At 40.2% G+C, this 22,871-nt stretch overlaps 1 protein-coding gene across 7 annotated transcripts in view; it reads left to right on the forward strand.

The window, feature by feature from the left end:
* Window positions 1-10,596: 10,596 nt before the first annotated feature.
* The window catches only part of rhobtb1 (Rho related BTB domain containing 1), a 70,534-nt gene continuing 58,259 nt past the window's right edge, over window positions 10,597-22,871 (forward strand). For 2 of the 7 annotated variants that reach the window (XM_059947376.1, XM_059947373.1), the window contains exons 1-2: window positions 10,611-10,809; window positions 18,547-18,598. The gene's annotated coding sequence lies outside the window, so the exon portion shown is untranslated. Of the gene's footprint in view, window positions 10,810-13,560; window positions 13,677-18,546; window positions 18,599-22,871 lie in introns of all 7 variants that reach the window. The other 5 variants (XM_059947374.1, XM_059947375.1, XM_059947380.1 and 2 more) reach the window with 5 other exon arrangements.

The following is a 22,871-nucleotide window of genomic DNA, read 5'->3' on the forward strand; positions in this document are numbered from 1 at the left end:
TTGAAGAACTTAACAATGTATATTGCTGTTAATAGATTTAGACTTGTTAAGATCCAAACATGAGATCTCAACATGTTTACATTCATTAGTTCTTCATGTGAAAAGAAAATGATGAAGGGTCTCGGCCCGAAACGTCGACAGTGCTTCTCCCTATAGATGCTGCCTGGCCTGCTGCGTTACACCAGCATGTTGTGTGAGTTGTTTGAATTTCCAGAATCTGCAGATTTCCTCGTGTTAGCATTTATTTGTTTTTTTTTTCGATTGCAAATACTAATCAAAGATAAGTTTTGGGAAAACTGGAGTGAGACTTTTAAAATAGTACAAGAGGATACGTTTGATAAACAAATGAAATCAGATAAGTTAGAAGGAGCCAGCCAACAGCTATTTAAGTAAAGTAAGCACTGAGGAAAGTTTCCCAGGGCCTATATAACAAGCTGCCAGCCTGTACAATTGATCTACAAACACAGCAAGCAACTGTAAGTAAGCTGGAGGAAACCCTGCCCACATAAAATAAATATTGTGAGATCTGATTTGTAGTTATTGTAGTTTACTGGAGTTTGTAGGATTTTCTTTGAATTATTTAGATAAAAATCTGCTCAATTTTAACCTCCTTAATTAACCTAGATGTGTTTTTTTTTGTAGCAAATTCATTGGTAGCATTCTCACTGTTGATTCTGAATATTATGTATCCAAATTCCACACAGAAACAGAGTCCATAACCAAGGTTGGCACAAACAGTATAACATTATCCCAGTATTGCTGAGAAGCATCAATCTATGTCATCTGTCGCAACCTTGGAATGTATTATCGAACCCATGATCTTGTGATCCAAACAAAACAGTACTAATACTAAATTAAGATGTTGCTTAAGACACTGAAATGTTTATCTGATGATAGCATGAATTGCGTGACAGAAATTCAACTCCTAATTAACTAAAAAGGAGTATTCAGTAAAATCAAGTAGTTTATATTAAACCAATTATTCCACACATTTTGTTATAGTTTGTAGATTGTCTATAATGACTTTCTTTCAGGTCTCCATCAGCAGAATCAATCATTGAGATATTTGGATCAGCCTGTACAACTCCATTCCCCAGGCCAGTGTGTGACATTGCACAGTGTTTTTTTCTGTTTAAATATTCTTTGCATGTCAAAACTATGCTTCTAGACACAGAGCAGTGCTGTACTTCTGCACTGATGATGAAAGTACTTTAAACAGCTTCCAACTCTTCCTTTGTGCTGTGTATTGGCTGATTGCTTTTCCACTATGGACCCTGGACATATCTGAAACATATATCTTTACTGTCTTGCACAAAGCCATAGAGCAGTATAGCACAGAAAAAAGCCCTTCGGCCCATATAGTCTGTGTCAAACTCAGGTTCCAATTCCGATTCAGTTTATTGTCATTTAGAAACCACAAACACAATGCAGTTAAAAAATGAGACAACATTCCTCCAGAATGATATCACAAAAGCACATGACAAAACAGACTACACCAGAAAATCCACATAACATTTGGCAATCCCCAATCCAGAGTCCAGAGAGGCTGCTGCGTATTAATATCACGTTACCATCTTAGCGGAAAAGAGCTCCAATCCCACCAGACAAAACAAGACCAAAAACTAAAGCTACAAGACATGCACAAAACCACATAGTTACAACAGTGCAAACAATAGCATAACTGATTAAAAGCAGACCACGAGCATAGTAAAAATAGTCCAAAGATGTTAAAAGACTATAAGTTCAAAAGAAACCACCACACAGTTTCCACAAGTCCTCAGGGTCCCGATAGTCTCGTCATCCCACGCAGGTGGCAGAAGGAAATACCCCCGCTATGGACTTCCACGGCATTGCCCGACTCAGCCTCGCAGACGCAGTACACAATGAAAGCTCTGTTGAACCCAGCCTCACAGACACAGCACACAGTGAAAGCGCCCCGACCGCAGCGAACTCCAAGTCCGTCGAACCTCCGAGCCTCCGACCGTCCCCTCCAGCACAGCTTCTCTGAGCACCATCCTCTGCCGAGCGTATTAAGACGCCCCCGCCACCAGCCACCGGCAACATGACCCCGAGGACTGGGGGCCTGTTCTTCCCAGCAGAGACCCAGACCTCACAGCAGCAGCAGCAACAAAGAAGGTCTTCCTGGAGATTTCCAGATGTTTCTCCATGCTCCCACATCCACTTTTCATCCGATTAAAGCACGGCACCCCGCTTCACGAATAACAGATAATCAGCAGAGTGGCTGCTGCAAGCTGCGTCGCACCGCCATCTTGGATGAATTGTGCACTAATTCACGGTCATTCTAACTAGTCTCATGGATCTGTACTTGGACCTTAGCCATCAATCTCTCATCCTTATACTTAACCAAGTTTCTCTTAAATGTTGAAATCGAACCCCCATCCACCACTTCTGCTGGCAGTTCGTTCTACACTTGCGCCGCCCTCTGAATGAAGAAGTTGCCCCTCATGTTCCCCTTAAACATTTTAACTTTCACCCTTAAACATGACCTCTAGACCAGTCTCACATTTTATTGTGCCACCAAGTTTTCTATTTTCCTAAATCTTCAGTGTCATTGGAATATCTTTTTTGGTATGTTCTCCAATATGTAAGAACCTTCCTGTTAAACTTGTCTTCAACCTTCTACTTTCACTAACGACGCTTCTTGTCAATTCTTTTCTATGTGGTTCTAACTTTATTCCACAATCAAGTCTCTGATTTTAACTCTGGTCTATTTCTTATTATATCCTGCATATTCTCTGTTTCCTATTAAAATATTTGTAACTTAATCATTTAACAAAGTTCATGACATATGCCGGTAATAATAAACCTGATTCTGCTTCTGATTCATTTTTAAATAGCCATACCAAAGTAATCAAATGTTCCCATTCACTTGTGTATTTCAGCTGTTGTTCTTTACCTGAGATCATTACTTCTCTTTTTACTATTTCACCCTTATTAACTACTTTTCTCACTACAGTTACTAGTTACATCTTTTTTATTACTTCCCTCATTTCAGCTCTCCACTCTTGATACTATGGTTCCTCAAATCCCTATTCCAAACCTTTGGTACTATTCATCTTCATCATGGTAGGCTTGTCCAAGTGAGAACCATTCCACGTGATTCCCTCTTGGATAAGTCTACCATTTTCCACTATACTTGTATCTTCCATAACATAGAATATAGAACATAGGAACAACACAGCATAGGAATAGGTCTTCTGGCCCTTAAAGCTATGCCAAACTAATTAAGCTAATGGCATCTAATTAAATGACTCTTTTTTGTTTGGACATGGACTATATCTCTCTGTTTTCTGGACATCTATGTGCCTATCTAAGAGCCTCTTAGATGCTTCAATTATATTTGCTTCCACTGCCATTCTGGCAGTGCATTCCATGCACCTACCACTCCTTGTAAAAAACTTGTCCAAACATCTCCTCTGAACTTTCTGCCATTCACTTTAAACCCATGCCCTCTAGTTTTAGACATTTCAACCCTGGGAAAAAGATACCTGCTGTTTCTGTCTCTCATAATATTATAAACTTCCATCAGGTCTCCTCAATATTCAACACTCCAGAGAAAACAATCCTCATTTATCCAACCTCTCCTTCATAGCACATGCCCTCGAATCCAGGCAGTACCCTGGTAAACCTCTTCATCCTTCTCGTAATGAGGTGACCAGAACAGAATGCCATGCTCTATCTAGATCTGGCCTAATGAGAGTTTTATAAAGCTGCAATGTAACTTCCTTACTTTCAAATTCAATGCCTTGACAAATAACAGCAAACATGCCATGTATTTTCTTACTGTCCTATCAGCTTGTACACCACTTTCAGGGAACTATGGACTTGGATCCCAAGATCTATCTGTACAGCAATACTGTTAAACGCCATCTGGCATTTCTCTGCCTGTATCTGCAGTTAATCTATATCTTGCTGTATCCATTGGCAGTTTCTTATACTATCCACAAGTCCATCAATAGTCATATCTTCTGCAAACTTACTAACCCATCCATCCACATTTTCATCCAAGACATTTTACGAGGGGTGATTGATAATTTTGTGGCCTAAGGTAGAAGGAGATGAGTTATTAACTTCAAACTTTCTGCATAATCACTCAAAGAATTGAACTGTATGTGCATGTAATGAGAGCTGTATAACATCTTCTTCTACCTTAGGCCACAAACTTATCGATCACTCCTGCTGTGGACACTTTCTGGAGGTCCAAGATCCGTATGCTCCATGACTGCTGGACTAAATGTGTAAATGTAGGAGGGGACTATGATGAAAAATAAATGTGCTAGGCTTTCTAAAATTGACTCCTTCTACCTTAGCCCACGAACTTATCAATCACCCCTCGTATATATCACAAACAGCAGACATCACCTGCAGAACATCACCAGTCAGAGATGTCCAGCCAAAATAAGAGCCATTCACCACTACCCTCTGCCTTCCATAGGAAAGCCAATTCTAAATCCAAATGGCTAAGTCTTCATGGATCCCAAACATCTTAATCTCCTGGATGAACCTACAATGAATGATTTGTCAAAGGGGCCTTATTGATACACAATACTTTTTTAATAAGCTTTAACAATAGTTACCTCACCTTAAATAGATATCCTTCCTGTCCATGCATATGTTCACTTGGAAATAATTTTACCTTCTTTGTTATTGTCTGACTCATACCCTCCACCATTAATAATTGGCTTTACCAATGGATCAGCCATCACTGTCATTGCATCCCATTACCCTTTGTTTAATCCTTTGAATAAACTTATTTCTGTTTATGAGTGCATTGTGGATGATTGAACATCATCATGACCCTAAAGGTAAATGGCTGAGAGATGACAATATCTTCCACTAGAATTAACATCTCTATCTGTCTGTAACCTCCATCTTCTTCTCTATCTGTTACAGAGGAAGATCTGACTCATCAATAAACTGGACATTGTTCTTCTTCTTTTGCAAGCCACTCTTTTCTTCTTTGAACATCTTATCTTGTTCTACCCCTCTCGCCTTATATTTAAAATCATTGTTCACCACCATCCATTATAACACAATGGAAATAGCTCAGCCTTTATACCAAGCAACCTTTCCTCATTAGTGTTTTAGCCATCAGCCTACCAATGTTTCACCTCTTAACAAGCAAATATGATCAATTGGAAGGTAAAATGCCTCCCAATCTTCTAAGCGTATCATAAACTGTGAGATGGGCTGAAGGCCCTGTTTCTGTCCTGGACTGCTCTATGACTAATGGAAATGTGGGAAAATGGCGTGAAATTTTATATTTTGTTGGATTGATTCCAAACCCGAAGCCATGCTTGGTGACCAAAAAGGCAGCTAATTCTGGAGATCAGGTCTTTCAGACAATTTGGTGCTAGGTGGCTGCAGCCAATGCACATTAACTATTTCCTGAGTGAATCAAATTAGTGAGTATTTACATCTGTGATGCTGCAAATCTGAAAAAGAGATTAAATCTGTTAATGCACTTTGTACTTCTGGATACAGCCGGTTCCCTGCCTTTTGAGCTGGCTTGGCAGCCGCTACCCTCACCATGGACAGAGATGTTCAGAGAGTATCCTATTTCCATTAATTGCTTAATTGCCCAACAACTCTAATAACCAGATAGGCCATTGAAAAGAGCTGAGATCTGTTGATTTTGGATCACCCTCAGTCATTAGGCTTAGAGCATGCCTCTGGAGAGGAAGAGAGAGCAATCTTCCAGCTTCTGCTGCCCGAAACATTGAAATGAAACAATCTGATCTGGAAAAGAATCTTCTTTTATAATGAACCCATACATGTGATGATAATCTGAAGATTTTGTTAATACATTGTCAGTCAATTGGCATTACTACAGCCAGTGAACATTATAGATGTGAAGAAAAGCAGAGCTTGCGTCGTACACTGAGGTGCTCTCTTCAGTTACCTGATGAGATAACCGAGCCTTTGGCCAGGGGCAGATGGTCGTCAGGGGGCTGCCCAACCTTCACAGTGTGTTTCAACCCTTAACCTGTACACTCTCCAGTAGGTGGGTCAGCAGTGGTGGCCAAGTCACTGTATATCTGCTCCTGACTTCCAGCTCAACTCCTCTCGCCTGCTCCATATTCAGCAAGAGGCTCTTTCTACTTCATTCACCATCCTGCGAGCTGCTTGGTTCTTGCTCTTTTCATCAAGGCCCAGCGCAGACAGCAACCTCCATGCTGACCTTGCTGGGAACCCTCTACAGCCAATCTCCACTGGGAATAGTTATATCTGCCGTCTTTTGTCCCTGCACTCCTGGACTAAGGACTGGTACTTCAGGGCCTTCCTCTCGTGAGCCTCCTCACATCCTTCCTCCCATGGTACTGTGAGCTCTTGTCTTCCGTGGACCACAGTATGATGGCTCATTGAAGTATAGTTTGCACCACCTCCGAGAACCGCAGCTTCTTCCCCACATCGGCCCTCATCTCCCACGATTTGGCAGTTTGCAGCAGTCTGGAATTAGGCCTATTTGACGTAACTGGTGTGGTGCTCTCATTGATGAAAGTAACTGCCCTGTATGCCAACCTGCCAGTTGGTCTCTTTTTTACGCCTCTCCCGCTCCAATGTGTCTGCAAGGGACAGCAGCATCTTGTTGTGGTGCTTCCTAAACCACCCTTGTGTTAAAGCTGTTTTGAATCCTGTCAGTATGTTTGCCAGTGAACCCGACTGACCACAAAGCTTGCAGTTAGGGTCCTCTCTCAGCCCCATGAGGGGAAACACATGTTGATGACATACAAGATCAAAGTTCAAAGTAAATTTTACTATCATCACCACCTTTGATTTGTCTCTCAAGAGTGGTGTCATCAACAAACTTGAATATGGCATTGAAACTATGCTGAATTCAAGATTATAATAGCTACTCCTCAAATATTTAAGCATTTTACTGATGAAATGCATGCATAATCCGGAGAATGAGTGATTAGACAGAGGCACAAGTTTGACAAAATGGATTTGTGATTGTTGATACATTTTTGTCACAGTGCCATTTGATAATTATATTAAAAATTAATTCTTATTCAGGTATGTTAAACCTGTTTGGGTGTGGATTTTGGGTGTTCCCTGTATAACACAGTAAGTGGACACGTTATTAGGCTACCTGCTTGCTAATGTAAATATCTAATCAGCCAATTATGTGGCAGCAACTCAAAGCATAAAAACTTGCAGACATGGTCGAGGTTGTTATTGTTCAGACCAATCATCAGAATGGGGATGAAATGTGATCTATGTGACTTTGACCATGAACAGTATATTTCAATGATGGAGCAAGTGAAGTTATCCCCCTTTGATGCAAGAGCCTAATAGTTGAGGGATAGTAACTGTTCCTGAACTTGGTGGTGGAGTCCTGAGGCTCTTGTACCTTCTTCCTGATGGCAGCAGTGAGAAGAAAGCATGTCATGGGAGGTGGCAATCCCTGATAACAAATGCTGCTTTTGTGTGACAGCTTTTCATAAAGATGTGCTCAATGGTGGGGAGGGCTTTACCCGTGACAGACTGGGCCCTATCCACTACTTTTTGCAGGATTTCCCATTCAAGGGCATTGGTATTTCCATAACAGGCAGTGATGCAGCCAGTCAATGTACTCTCCACTACACATTTATAGAAGTTTGGCAAAGACTTAGAAGCCATGCCGAATCGTCACAAGCTTCAGAATAAGTAGAGGTGCTGCTATGCTTTCTTCATAATTGAACTTACATGCTGGACCCAGGACAGGTCCTCTGAAATAGTAACACCTTGGAATTTAAGGTTGCTAACCCTCTCCTCCTCTGATTCTCCGATGAGGACTAGCTCATGGACCTCTGGTTTCCCTCTCCAAAGTCTATAATTAGCTCCTTGGTCTTGCTGACATTGAGTTAGAGGTTGTTGTTATTACACCACTCAGCCAGATTTTCAATCTCCTTCTTAAATGCTGATTCATCACCACATTTGATTTAGCTCATGAGAGTGGTGTCATCAGCAAACTTGAATATGAGTGGAGCTGTGATGAATTCAAGGTTTAGAATAGTCTCTCCTCAAATATTTCAGCATTTTACTGATGAAATGCATGCACAATCTGAAGGATAGTGACACATATTCTGAAAATCACCAGAGTTTGACAAAATGGATTTGATTGTTGACCTGTTTTTGTGACAGTGCCATTTGATTAAGATTTACTTCTTATTCTGGTGTTAAACCTGTTTGGGTGTGGATTTTGGGTGTTCCCTATGTGACATACACTACGCAGACACATTGTTAGGCTACCTGCTTGCTAATGCAAATATCTAATCAGTCAATTATGTGGAGGCAAATCAAAGCATTGAAACTTGCAGACCTGGTCAAGAGGTTCCGTTATTGTTCAGACCAAACATCAGAATGGGGATGAAATGTGATTTAAGTGACCTTGACCATTGACTTATCGTTGGTGCCAGGCGGGGTAGTTTGGTATCTCTGAAGCTGCTAACCTCCTGGGATGTCCACATACTACAATCTCTAGAGATCAGAATCAGGTTTATTATCACCAGCATGTGACATGAAATTTGCTATAGAGAATGGTGAGAAAAACAAAAAAAAAGAGCTTTGGATGATTAGGCTTTGTTAGTGAGAGAGGTCAGAGGAGATTGGCCTTAAGGGTGTGAACAGAATATCATCTTTGAATGCACAGTTCATGGAACTTTGAGATGGGTGGGCTACAACGGAAGGAAATCACACACACAAAATGTTGGTGGAATGCAGCAGGCCAGGCAGCATCTATAGGGAGAAGCGCTGTCGACGTTTCGGGCTGAGACCCTTCATTAGGACTAACTGAAAAGAAAGATAGTAAGAGATTTGAAAGTAGGAGGGGGAGGGGAAAATGTGAAATGATAGGAGAAGGCCGGAAGGGGTGGGGTGAAGCTGACAGCCAGAAAAGTGATTGGCAAAAGGGATACAGCTAGAAAAGGGAAAGGATCATAGGAGGGGAGGCCTAGGGAGAAAGAAAGGGGGAGGGGAGCACCAGAGGGAGATGGAGAACAGGCAGAGTGATGGGCAGAAAGAAAAAAAAACTAAATACATCAGGGATGGGGTAAGAAGGGGAGGAGGGGCATTAACAGAAGTTAGAGAAGTCAATGTTCATGCCATCACATTGGAGGCTACCCAGCCAGTATATAAGGTGTTGTCCCTCCAACCTGAGTGTGGCTTCATCTTGACAGTAGAGGAGGCCATGGATAAACAATTCAGAATGGGAATGGGACTTGGAATTAAAAGTGTGGCCTCTGGGAGATCCTGCTTTCCCTGGTGGACCGAGCGTAGGTGTTCAGCGAAACGGTCTCCCAGTGTGCGTCGGGTCTCACCAATATATAAAAGGCCACACCGGGAGCACGTACACTCAGTGGCCACTTTATTAGGTACAGGAGATACCTAATAAAGTGGCCACTGGGTGTATGTTAGAAATATATAGGAAAAACCTGTCACACACAGTCAAGGCACAATCTTTTGCTAAATTAATTCAAAACATGGCAAAAATTCCATTAAAAGGTAGTACATCAGCATTAAAATGGGTAAACCATAGTTCAAGAAACCAGTCCAGTACTCGTTTTACAGTTTAGTCGTACAGAATCAGACTTAGCTGAAGAAGTACTAATCTTTTAATGCCCGTGGGTGACAGACGTGCTTCAGCGGATCCAGCCTATGGCTGCATATAGAACTTTGCCTTCTAATGAAACTCGGCATTTACTTACATTGGTGATAAAAGTGAGGCTCGGAAATTGGGATGTTAACGTGTAGAGGCATTGGTTCAACCGCACGACTGCGGAGAAGGGACATTTGCAGTTGGACCCGTAGTTGTAGACATTTGGCAGATACAATTGACACTTGTTTACTGCGCTCCGCATTTTGCCTAATTGCTGTCGCGAATGACGATCTGTCAAGAAATATCCCGATTTGTTTCTTTCTGAAATTGGAAAAAATAGATTTTTTTTTAAAATGGGACAGACTGTTAGAAATTATCAGAGAGTGAAATAGCAAAGATTATGCTAAAATCCAACATAATTTCTGCACACGTAAAATCACTTGGGTCGTTTACTACGATTTGTCAAACCGGACGAAAGTGTGGGCAACGACCCTCCCGAGTATTAATTTTGTATTGTTTGGGGACTCGTCAGTTCAAAGAAGCTCCACTTTTGCGAGTTCCACATATAGCAAAGTAATATTTCGCCATGGTAAGATATTTAAAAAGCATGAATTTATCATTACTTCGTTATTACAATTCATTGCTATTGGTTAATAGGTTCAGATGTGAAGGTTTTGCCAAATTAAGTCCAACACCCTACAGATTAACAATATCGTGCAATTTATGAAGCAGATTGTTTCTGAGGTAGTACTGAAAAGCCATACGGAGGGAATGTCATCATTCTCTCACAACAGACCAGCAGCAGCGCACACTTTTCATGAATGGTTCTGTTATACACGGGAGGATGGTAGGCGCCGACGTCACAAAGAACCGCGCGGTTGGCTGACTCCCGGCGCGCACACAGTCGCGCGGGGGGAGGGAGGAGGACTCAGCGCTGGCTCTCCACACGCGCGCGGCGCGCCCCTCCCCCTGAGACACAGCCGCTCGTCAATGCCGTCCGCCCGCCGGGCTGCACCTCACTTGACGGAGGCTGAGGGGGTGGATGGGCAAGAGGCAGAGCGAGCCGAGCAAACCGAGTCCACCGGCGGAATGAGATAAAAAAAACCCACCCGCCGTTACCGTCCGAATTGGGGACAAAGAGAGCGCGTTGCAGAGAGAGAGAGAGAGAGAGAAAGGAAGAAAGGAGACGGCGAGGAAGCGGGAATAAGGTAGGGAGCGGCTGGGAGGGCGAAGCGGGATACCCGCCAGCGGAGGTTTCGGCTACTCGGAGATGGGGTGGGGGAAGATAAGACGGTCGCAGGCTGGAGGTTTGAGTAAAGTTTGTGCTAACCCTCCGAGAGCCAGTTCCCCCCAGCGCTCCTGGAAAACTTGTCGCTGCCCTCGTGAGGTGCGAGGGGTGGGCTCTTCCCCCGCGGCCGGAGTTGCGCCCGCTCTGGTGTCCGTTACTTTGGTAACCGCCCCGGGCCATCCCGAGAGTCGGGTGTGGGTGTCCGGGAGTGTCGCTTCCCCGCTCTCGCCCTTCCTAGACCGGGATGCTTATTCCCAGAGGAAGTGTGCGACCGGCCAAATTTAAGTTGACCGACGTGACCTGTAGTTAAAAAAAAAACCCAAGGGGGTTTACTTGGGCCAAGGTAGTACTTTTTAAACTCCCCAGCTTTTCACTCCCGGGTTGTTGACAAACTGTGGAATAGTTTTTAGTTGGAACGCTAGTCTTTAAACGAGGCTTAATTACATTTATTGAAGTAGTAAAGTTTCTCAAATCAGCAGCAACTTATTGTTAACACAGATCTGCATAATTAGCTGCATGTATTCACACTCATCATCCTCTAAATTCCAAAAATGCAATCAGGTTCAAATGCATATACCTAAAACAAATTTATCTTTAATGTCGCGACATGCAATTTGAATTTGGTAGAGTTTCCTTCTATTGATACTGGAACTGTCTGGGTATCTGCGCTCGAATCTAACTGTATTTTCGGAATTTAGGGGATGATAGGCGTGAATATTTAGGGCATTTGAAATTACTGTTGCTATTTTAGTTGGAGCATTATTCCATTTGTTCGAAGAGGTTTATGCACCACTAAAGTTGAGAAAGGAATTGTAGAAGATTATTGAGTCTACGCCCATTGCCCCATTGCACAATTTAAAGGCATAATTTCCACAGATGTTCCCCGACCTGCTGAGTTCCTCTGGTAGTTCACATCGTAATTTGAAGGCGATTGTGCATTTTTTAATCCAGTTGTATCTGTACAAAAATACAAGTTTAGGGATATCCAAACTTGAAATGCACATTTTGTTTTGCTGGAATAGGTCTGATATAGATTATTGTTAGGAGCTGATGGAAAACTGGGAAGCCAAACAACAAGAGATTGTTGCTTTGACGTGTGACACCTGCACCATAGGTGGGTTAGTAATACATTTGTAACCGCTGTGTGCTATGCAATTCCCATTTGTTTTCTTCCAGCTTGTTGATTCAGTAAAGTCTACTGTGTGCAGTTGTGCTATTTTATTTAGCAGGACTCCGCCTTTTGGAACATATTTTTTTCCTTTGAATGATGGCAAACAAACTTACCCAAGGGATTTGGGGCGTGGTGATTAAGACAGATGACCAAAGTTTACTGAAATAATTTGTTATTTATTCAAGAAAGAATACCAGAATTTGGAGACATATAGAACATAGAAATCTACAGCACATTACAGGCCCTTCGGCCCACAATATAGTGCCGACCATGTAACCTGCTCTAGAAAATGCCTAGAATTTCCCTACTGCATAGCCCTCTATTTTTCTAAGCTCCATGTACCTCTCTTAAGAGTCTCTTAAAGACCCTATTATATTCACCTCTACCAGTGCATTCCACACATCCACCATTCTGTGAAAAACTTAGCTCTGACATCCTCCCTGTACCTACTTCCAAGCACCTTAAAACTATGCCCTCTCATGTTAGCCATTTCAGCACTGGGAGAAAGCCTCTGGCTATCCACATGATCAATGCCTCTCATCATTTTTCACCTCTATCATAGCAGGTGAAAAGACCATTATGATTTTGATTGTTCAGTAAGGCTAGATATGGAGGAGGGCAGGTATCTTATAGGCTGGAGGAGATGGGGAAGGATTTGAAGATTGGAATGAGAAATTTAAAATGGAATTGTTCCTTGACCAGGAACCTTTGAAAATCATCAGATACAAGTGGTGGGTGAATAGATCTGGATGAGAATAAGAGCAGTTTTTTTTGTCAAAAAATGATATGAATAAATTTGCTTAAGAACCCATATGAGAATATGACAGATGATCAAACATTTGCTAAAATGGTGTTTTTCTGTAGTATTGTTTGGGGACAGAACTACAGAAATTAAGGCCACAACTGATGAAGAGCAGATGTGTTGAATATAGGGAGGGTATTGGAGTTTAAAAAAAATACATATTTGCAGTTGTTTCTGCAACAGATAAATTGAGAAAGGTGCATTCAGCTGATTGTGGAGTTGTAACTCGGCATTGTTCATGAAGACTACCTTGAATTTTAAAACTATACTGGGTCATAAGCAGTTTAGTTTGGCCCCTGCTAGTAGGAGGGTTGAAGTTGAGGACTTGGGAACAGTATTTTTCCTTCGTAGACTTCAACAAAAAAAAACTATTAGTAGGAGGGTTGAAGTCGAGGACTTGGGAACAGTATTTTTCCTTCGTAGACTTCCAACAAAAAAAAACTATTAGTGTCTTAGATTTGGGTTTCATCTACATTGATGTATAAGCTAGCACTTTCTGGGTAGGACCATATGGCAGCTTTTAAATGAGTAATGGGTAGTGAGAAAAGATAGATACTAGGGGTACAGTAGAGCCAAAGTGCAGAAGCAGACAGAGCAACTATTACAGGTCTCTCTGCACCCATGGGCAAGAAAAACATTAAATCAGTTTGCTAGTCACAATTAAAAATTCTGTGGATGTCAATGCTTTTGTCTTCTAGCACTATTGGTATCTGTAGCATTGGTCGGTTTGCTGTCCACAGAATGTTCAGCATTGCCTCCAACTCAACATTATCATCAACAGTGGGATAAATACATTCTTACAGATCTTACTCAGGTTTGGTGATCGTCAGTTATCTGCATGTTATTGTTGCCCTGTGTGAGCAGCAAAGGATTTCATTCTACCACTAGAAATGTATGCAATAATTCTCTCAAAACCTTTCTTCGACGTTTGGGGGGTGAAGCTGGAGGGGAAAATGGCTTTTTAGTATTTGCTGCTGCAGTGGCTTAAGTACAGTTTTATATCATCTATAGAGACAAGTGAAATCAAGGCAAAATAAGCTGTACACATTACCAGAATGGATTGACCTTTGAACACACTGAAGAAATTTTAAAGTAGGCATTCACATTCTCTTTACTGAGATACTCCATTTTACCTATTCATTGTTTCTTATGACTGGAATCTGATGTTTTCTGCATAACACTATCCTGTCAGACTAATTCTACATGGCAGTGAACTAGATGGTAAAGCTGGGATAAAACAAGAAATTAAAATAACTAGAGGGTTAGCTGTGAGCAAGAAAAGTGTGCCTGTCATGCATCTACTTCAAGTTTCAATGAATATTTGCAAAGTAAAACCACCACCAATACCACCCATTCCTATTTACATTCAGCTTGGATTCAGTTTAATTCTTTTATTTATCACATGTACATTGAAACATACAGTAAAATGCATCATTTGCATTAACAATCAACATAAGCTAAGGATGTACTGGGGCAGCCTGCAAGTGTCGCTACATGTTCCAGCACCACCATATCACACCCACAATATTCCACAGAACAATACAAGCAGAAACAACAACAGCAGAATAAGCCCCTCCAATAACCAGACAGTCCTCCAACCCCAGGACAGGCTGTCTTTTGCTTCTAATTTCCTGCAAGCTCAGACTCGCAGACAACAGGTCTTCAACTTCCTCAGTGGGTTTACAAATCGTGGGCTCCAGCGAATGGGTCTCAACTTCTGATAGGCTTTTGTGATTCAATCTTCGGTATTGACCCCAGGATTCAATAATGATGATCGCAAACTCTTGCATGATTGTTTAAAAAATATTGATACCAATATTAAGTATTTAACTGTACTATAATGGTTTTATTCCATCTGGTGTGGTGAACATGAATCTTGTACTTTTTGCAAATGATGTTGCACTGGGGATATAACCCTTTCCACCTTATTGAGCAATAAGCTAACTAATAGGAAATGGCCATGAACGCTGGCAAGTATTATGTCTATAGCTTTGCATGGTGCAGGATATTGAAAGTTAAATGGTTGCAAAATTCAGAGGGCACTTGACCTAACTGAGACTTCATTTTTATGTCCAAATCTATACGTAGTTAGTATTAAGTAAAACTGGTACATTTAAACATAACATGGGCATGCTATTATTTAATGCAGGGCTATGGCTGCTGGGATAGTCACAATACAAGACCACAGACTTGGATATTTAGGACTTGATTCCTATTGGTGTCTGGGTCACAGAAATACAGATAAATGTGCCCATATAGCATGCTCATGTGGTATCTTGTAATGTTCACAATATTACATTAGAAGTTCAGTTTTATGCAGACCCTTTAGAGACAATCTCCTTTGAAAGTTACTTTGCCATTTTGAGCTGGTGATACACCTTTGTCAAAAAAAAAGTACTTTTTAAGGTCATTTTAATCCTGCATCTGTAACCAGGTAATAGAAATCTGAACCAAGAAAAATCTATATAACTTGAATTTTCTTATGTCAAATACATTAACTGCTAGCTGATAGTTATCTGAGTTTTAAAAATGCTTTATTTTTCCATCAGGGCATACTGCATGACAGACAAAAGTTTTATGCATACTGTTAGAAACTTTAAGAATTGGACTCAAAGATTACTATAACTGTCTTTCTAATTACTGCCCAAATCTTTTCACTGAGTGCAAAAGGGTTGGTAGATGAAACTGAGATATAGATTTACAGACCTAATTAAATAGTGGAATAGTATTGATGGGCTAAGTAACTTGGGTTCCTGTAACAAGAGAATTGAATTTAGGAGTCGAGAGGTAATGTTGCAGCTACATAGGACCCTGGTCAGACCCCACTTGGAGTACTGTGCTCAGTTCTGGTTGCCTCACTACAGGAAGGACGTGGAAGCCATAGAAAGGGTGCAGAGGAGATTTACAAGAATGTTGCCTTATGAGAATAGATTGAGTGAACTCGGCCTTTTCTCCTTGGAGCGACAGAGGATGAGAGGTGACCTGATAGAGGTGTATAAGATAATGAGAGGCATTGATCGTCTGGATAGTCAGAGGCTTTTTCCCAGGGCTGAAATGGTTGCCACAAGAAGACACAGGTTTAAGGTGCTGGGGAGTAGGTACAGAGGAGATGTCAGGGGTAAATTTTTTACTCAGAGAGTGGTGAGTGCATGGAATGGGCTGCCAGCAACGGTGGTGTAGGTGGATACGATAGGGTCTTTTAAGCGGCTTTTAGATAAGTAAGTGGAGCTTAGTAAAATAGAGGGCTATAGGTAAGCCTAGTAATTTCTAAGGTAGGGACTTGTTCGGCACAATTTTGTGGGCCGAAGGGCCTGCATTGTACTGTAGGTTTTCTATGCTTTGTCTTTCCTCCAAGTTGGCCAGAATTAAATGTCTGGGGTGGCACAGTAGCACAGTGGTTAGTTAGCACAATGCATTGCAGTACCGGTGACCTGGATTTATTTCCCACTACTGTCTGTGTGGAGTTTGTACGTTCTCCTCATGACTGCATGGGTTTCCTCCCACAGTCCAAATACGTATTAGTTGGTAGGTTATTTGATTGTAAATTGTCCCAGATCACGCTAGGGTTATATCAAGGGTTGCTGGTTGGTGCGGCTGGAAGGGTCTATTCTGCACTGTATCTCAATAATAACTTACTAAACCTGTGGTTCAAAGACTTCAGGAAGGCATGATGCACTCTGGGTCACAGTGAAGAGATACAACGCGGGCCAGAAGCTGATCCAAATCATTGAGCAGCTCTACACCAAAGCTAGTAGTATGGTGTTTGTTCAAGGCACGGTTGGAGAGTATTTCCACACGTCAGCTGAGTCTGATGAGGCTGGCTTCTTTTACGTGTGCTATTCAATATTTTCCTGGAGCAAGTAATGACTGATGCCCTGGAAGACCATATTGGCACAGTCAGCATTGGAGGACAGATTATAACAAAACTCAGGTTCACTGATGACATTGATGGGCTGGCAGGAAGCGCAGATGAGTTGGTCTGCCTTGTGAACTGTCTGGATGATACATCTACTAGATACGGCATGGAGGTCAGCACAGAGGAAACCAAGCTGATGAGTGACAGTGAGGAGCCAATCACGCCAAAAATCAGTCAGTGGATAAGAACTAGAGACTGTCAAACAGTTCAGTATTTTGGCGCCATCATCAACCAAGAAGGATCAAAGCCTGAAGTCCTTGAAAAGACAGGCCAAGCAACAGCAATGCTGGCCAAACTAAAACTAATTTGGAGACACAATAACGTCACTCTCAGGTGCAAGTTGAAACTCCCACATGCGCTGGTGCTCTGTATCTTCTCGTATACCTGTGAATTATGGACTTTGATAACAGAGGTCCAAATAGATCCAGGTGGTAGAAATGAGATGCTTCAGAAGGCTCCTCAGGATCTTCTATACGTTCAGATCATGTCTCAAATGACGAAGAAGAACCATCATCTAGTATATAAGACACTATGAAGATCTACTGTCCACAGTAAAGAAGAGATGGCATAGCCACATAACAAAATCAAGTGGGTCTCAAAAGACTATTCTTCAGGGAATGGTGCAGAGAAAAGAAAAAAGGGAAACAGAGGAAGAAATGGACAGACAACATTGCAGAGTGGACCAGAGAGAGCTTTGCTGCACCCAGGCACCTGCCCACAACCATGAGAGATGTAGACGACTGGTGCAGAGCTCATCTATACTACACCTCTGTGACCCAGGCAGGTTGTGGGATCTGTAACTGTAATCATAAATCTGTGATCGTTGTGTTAGCCTTGCTTCTCAGCACTTATAATGTGCGCCATAGTTATTAAAGGAAATCACTGATTCAATTTGTCCTACCTGTTCCTCTACGTACCTTGATAACCTCCCTTTTATTGTGTATTTATTTTCCCTTGGCACCTTAATATGTGCAGTTCATCGTATTTCCTTGGTTGAATTCTACTTGGCACTCTTCTGCCCAACTGATAAAACAATTCTATCTTTCCATAGGCCAGTTTGCCTCCCTTCAGTTAATTAAGGAATGAGAAGAATATGGCAGAGAGAAATTGGATTATCATCCCATAAAGTCTTCCTTGCCCTGTGCTTTCAAGCAGGATTTAAAGTATATTTCTGATGAGTCTGGCGTTTCATGCATTAAATTCTGTCCTCTGCAGCAGTGACTGCCATGGTATTTATGTAGTAACTATATGGCTCCTGATTACATTTCATGGTTGATTGTGATAATAATTATGTTAGTTATTCCATTGGATGGCTTGTCTGAAGATAAATATATATATTTCTGTATATTCCCTAGAATGCATTAACGCCAATTTTTTTTCAAAAAGCAGTCTAAAATAATTTTAAATTCCTCATGCAGTATATCTGTTGTATTAGTGCAGCCTGAGTTTGGATTTGGGCCAACTCTTGACATGATTAGCTCAGTTTGAGACCTCCTGAGGGTCTCTGTTTGCTTTATTTTGTTTCATTTTCAACTTGGGCATTAACACCAGATTTGTGTTGCACAAGTTTAGCATCTGCATGAAACCATTAAACTTGTAGTGTGAATATACCCTAAAATACTTCCTCACATAACAAGTCATGTCTATTCTTAGAAAACTATAGCCTAGAAATTAGTATGTGATAATGCACTTGAGATTCCTTTCACAGGTATTTTAGCAGAGATTTGAACTGATTTATCTGAAGTATATAAACTTTCTCTATTTCCAGTGCTATTAATGAAGTCTGAAACTGAAAATTGAAGGGGTTTTTTGAGTGAAAGGTAATTTAAAATAAATTTTGGAACTCTGATCACTGAATTTGGTCTCAATTGTGCAGTTTATAATCTTGGGTATTTCTATATACTGTAATTTTGTAACAGTATTGGCAACCATAGTTTATACTTCATGTAACATGATCATATTAAGCCACAGTAGTTTTCAAAGATGACCTGTCAATTATTAACAATGCAGGTTATGCTGATATTGCGCTGTATAAACCAGATGGAGATACCTTTCATCAAATTAAATATTCCAGAAGCTGCTTTGTTAGTGTATTTGCATAGAGGTCAATTTTATATGATCAAACATGTTTAAGTTGTTCAGGTTCTTATCCCAGCTTTCCAAATGGCTATACTGTACATTAACTAGTCCTAATGTTCAATTTCACATAATGCAGAATATAAGATTGATGTGGCAGTATTTTGGGAAATTATATAATCTATATTAAATATTATCTATTAAATATATTGTTGAAATATAACATTGTCAGACATTTTAGAGTGGGAAAGATAAAATGTTTTGTATTGTTAGGATGACAGCATTATTTACATTAATATCCTAATATATAAAGAGGAGCATTTACAGAACTAGTAAGCATGAGACTTTCAAAGATAGCTTTTTAATATTTTAAAGAAATTTAGTACAGGTTGAAATACCCCTTAACTGAAATTCCAAAATCCGAAAGCCTCTGGAATACGATATTTTTTTGGGCACTGGCATGATGTCACAAATGGAAAATTCTACAAGTGGCTAGGCAAGGTCTCTGTGCTCCACAGACAGTTCTGAGATGTGACCTCAAGTATGTAATGAACAGAAGTTAATGAACAATAAAAACACAGCAACAAGTGAAACATGATGATCTGAATCATGTATTGAAAGAGTGGATTTATCAGTATTGGAGTGAACATATGCTACTTAATGGCATGTTGATCATGAAAGAAGCAAAGATCTATCATGATGAACTGAAAATTGAGGGTAATATTGAATACAGTCGCCCCTCTTTATCCGCGAATTCCGCATGCGCAAATTCATCCAACCACGAATTGTGAAAACCCGGAAGTGCTCTTCCAGCACTTGTTGTTCGAGCATGTACAGACTTTTTTCTTGTCATTATTCCATAAACAATGCAGTATATTAACTATTTTGCATAGCATTTACATTGTATTAGGTATTATAAGTAATCTAGAGATGATTTAAAGTATACGTGAGGATGTGCGTGGGTTATCGTTGATCACGATCGAAAAAAATCAGAAGTTCTCTTACTAAGTAAGTCAGAACAGGTACATCCAGTATTATTTAGCGTCAGTCAAACATTTGTCTTAGTATATAGTACATATTGTACCTTTCTATGCATATAAAACACTTAAGAACGTATGTTTCAGCGCCTGGCTCGGGAATGGAAGTTTTGGATAAGGGTACTCAACCTGTATAACTTTTCATGAGATGCCAAGACTAATTTTTGCTTTGAAGTGGTTAAAGTTGCAAAGTGAATCAAACATTAGCATGTAGTCTTGTCTGTTTTAAAATTGACCAAATCTTTCTGCACGAATTCATCCACAGAACAAAAAAAAATTTGCTTTAACCTTGAAGCAGAAAAATTAGAAAGGAAATGTATGTCACCCGAATCCTGAGAATTAATATCCAAACTGATAATTCCCAGTAAAACACAAAATGAATCTACTTTCAATTAACTTGCAAATCATGAATTATGGGATCTTGCAGAATTATTTTTTATATGCTTGGTATTTGTAATGATATTAACTCAAGCCTTATCCTTGTAGATTTGGAGAAAATGTGTCGTCTTTGAAATTGCATTGCACCTAAAGGATATTTCAGTTGCAATATTTTGGTAGCAATATGTACCACCTGGGAGTCTACCTAGTGCTTTGGAGTGAAAGTGGTAAGACCAGTGTAGGCCTAATTAGGACCAGTGTTGTGAATTGGTTCTGTGCTGTGGTTAATTGGGAAAGAAGGATCAGGCTTCTATATGGTCAGTAGGTGAATCAACGCTGAGGAAAAGGAGGCTAAGACGTGCATTTTATTGTTTGGTGGGGAAAAGAGACTTGGCTTGTGACATGAAGAGAGTGGGGAAAATGCTGGAAACAGGATTGGTGGCTGGGAGAGGAATCTACTTGTGCCTAGATTCTGGGATCTATGGAAGAGGTTTTGGATTTAGGAAAATAAACATGAAATGGGATGATACAAATTGAGTCAAAGCATTAGTAGTTATGAGATGGGTTAATTTGAAGTATAAGATGCATGTCATCTAGGCAGGATAGAGATTAGGATTAAGCCATAGGCAAGGAGGAGCAGGGGCTGTCATTGGTTCACTGTGTGACGAATCAGATAAATACAGAGTGATATGGGATTTAACCTGAATATGCATTGAAAAAATTATATTTTGCCTGGAATGACCAATGATGTTCAGCCACAAAACCTCATGGTTAAGTTCCCCTAGAATGCTTCATTAAGGAATTACACAATAGACGATAGCTTCGCTAGGGCTCACTGAAGTGGCAATTTGCCACTAGAAATCCCTGTCCAAATTTATGGACAAGATGCAAAATGACTGAAAAATGGTCAATTGTTTTTCATCCTTTGGGTGGGGAATCAGGTGGAATTAAGGGTAAATCAATTTTTAATTGCATGACACCTAAAAGAACATAGTGTTATATTTTGGAGGTTCCTTTCTAAACAACTTATGGAAATAATTAATATAATTTGTTTGCTTTTTGTTTTCCATTTTTTCCTGTTCTATTAAAGTTTATTTTACTCAGGTTTACAGTTTTTTTTTGTGGGAACTACAAACCCTATTGAATTTCTGAGTTACCAAGCCAGTAATCCACAATTAGAGGCATGGCAACCAAACTGAAGCCTGCCCTTTTACTAGTAATTTCCAGCAGATACTGGGGGGAGAATCTAGATGTGGAAAATAACATAATAATGCATACTCACTCCTCCCCCCCCCCCCCCATTGTCCTCCATGGTTGAACCAGCAGAGTGCAGAGATTACAGCTGACAGGATGCTAGAATGTGAAGTTTGTTTACCCTCTGAACTTCTGACTCCTAGTAACACCATCATTGCCAGCTGCATTTTTTGGAACTATGAATAATATATCTGTCCACACTTAAACTGGATATTTTGAAAATTGATGTGATACCTACCTTGATTTGGACTTTGGAATTCTTGTGGAATTTGAGTAGAAGAAAGTAGTAAACATGATAATAGTGTAAATTAAACATGATAATCGTGGAAATTTATTATATTCTTTCAAAACTAGTTTTGCCCTCTTGAACCACGCCAACTAGCAGCTTGGGAGTGGGTTAGTAGGAAATCAGAAATTTAAATTGTTTCTTCACAGGAATAGGAATTTGCCAGTTCTTTGGTACAGTGGAAAAGGAGGAGGTTATGAATTGCTCTGACATATTACTCTAACTTACAACATGCTTGACACAACTGATAGAAAATCTTTTAGAATCTAAATGGTAACATTTGTCTTGGCTTAGTGATTACACTTCGGGTTTCTCCTCAGAGTTTACTGAATTCAGATGCTTTCATGTGGATGGTATGTTAGTTTTTTGTCTGCAAATAAAGAAATAGGAAAGTCCTTCTGGCATTATACTTAACATTTGCCTTCATTATCAATACAGATTTCTTGGGCAGTATTACTCTGTTCTTTTTGAGTATGTGCAAGTTGACTGATGTGTCTAACTGCGTTACAAGTGACTGCATTTGAATGGTATTTAAGTAGCTGTAAGTACCATTCTAGATGCACTGAAAATGTGCATGAATGTATGTTTTTTTTTGTTTGTTACACTAAGTTATTGGAAGCTATAAAGATAAAATGAACACCTAAATTTGAGCTTATGGGAGTGCCAACATGAATTTGTAAAGGGAAGGTTATGCCTATGAACCTAATTGATTTTTTTTGATAAAGTAACTCCAATAGAGCAATATTTATTGATGCAGAGTTTGAGATGTTAAACCTGTTCTACCTTTCAGCAAGATCTTGTCTGATCCACTTGCATGCCTGATTGTTTTCCAGTTCTTTTGTATACAAAAATATTTTGAATGTAAGATTTGCCAGTGTGTAGAAAACAGACAGTAAACAAAATGGTCATGTCCATTAATAGGAATTATAATAGGAAAAATAATACCATTGTTGAAAATAGGTGAAAGGGTTTAACTAAATTAGCTATTCAATGAAACAAATTCAAAGGACCAACTAAAAAATTGTTCAGTCCAGTGCACAGTACTCAATTTTTGTCTACATA

Source organism: Hypanus sabinus, chromosome 22, assembly GCF_030144855.1.
Source record: "Hypanus sabinus isolate sHypSab1 chromosome 22, sHypSab1.hap1, whole genome shotgun sequence".
Lineage (NCBI taxonomy): Eukaryota > Metazoa > Chordata > Chondrichthyes > Myliobatiformes > Dasyatidae > Hypanus > Hypanus sabinus.